Source organism: Myotis brandtii, unplaced genomic scaffold, assembly GCF_000412655.1.
Source record: "Myotis brandtii unplaced genomic scaffold, ASM41265v1 scaffold147, whole genome shotgun sequence".
In the NCBI taxonomy this organism is placed as follows: Eukaryota; Metazoa; Chordata; class Mammalia; order Chiroptera; family Vespertilionidae; genus Myotis; species Myotis brandtii.
Window position 1 is genome coordinate 982,849 of NW_005355292.1, and position 266 is coordinate 983,114.

Here is a 266-nt window from a genome sequence, read left to right on the forward strand (position 1 = left end):
ACTTTATGAATCAATAAAAACTTACAATTTTTAATTATAAACCTGTGTTTTCTATCAAAATTACTGCTTGCGTGAATTTTGGGACACCCTTTATAATATACTTATGGTTTTTTTAGCCAAAGGATTAAAAAAATGCACTGAATCTTCTTGGAAGATTTTTTAAAATATATATATATTTTATTGAATTTTTACAGAGAGGAAGGGAGAGGGATAGAGAGTTAGAAACATCAATGAGAGAGAAACATTGATCAGCTGCCTCCTGCACA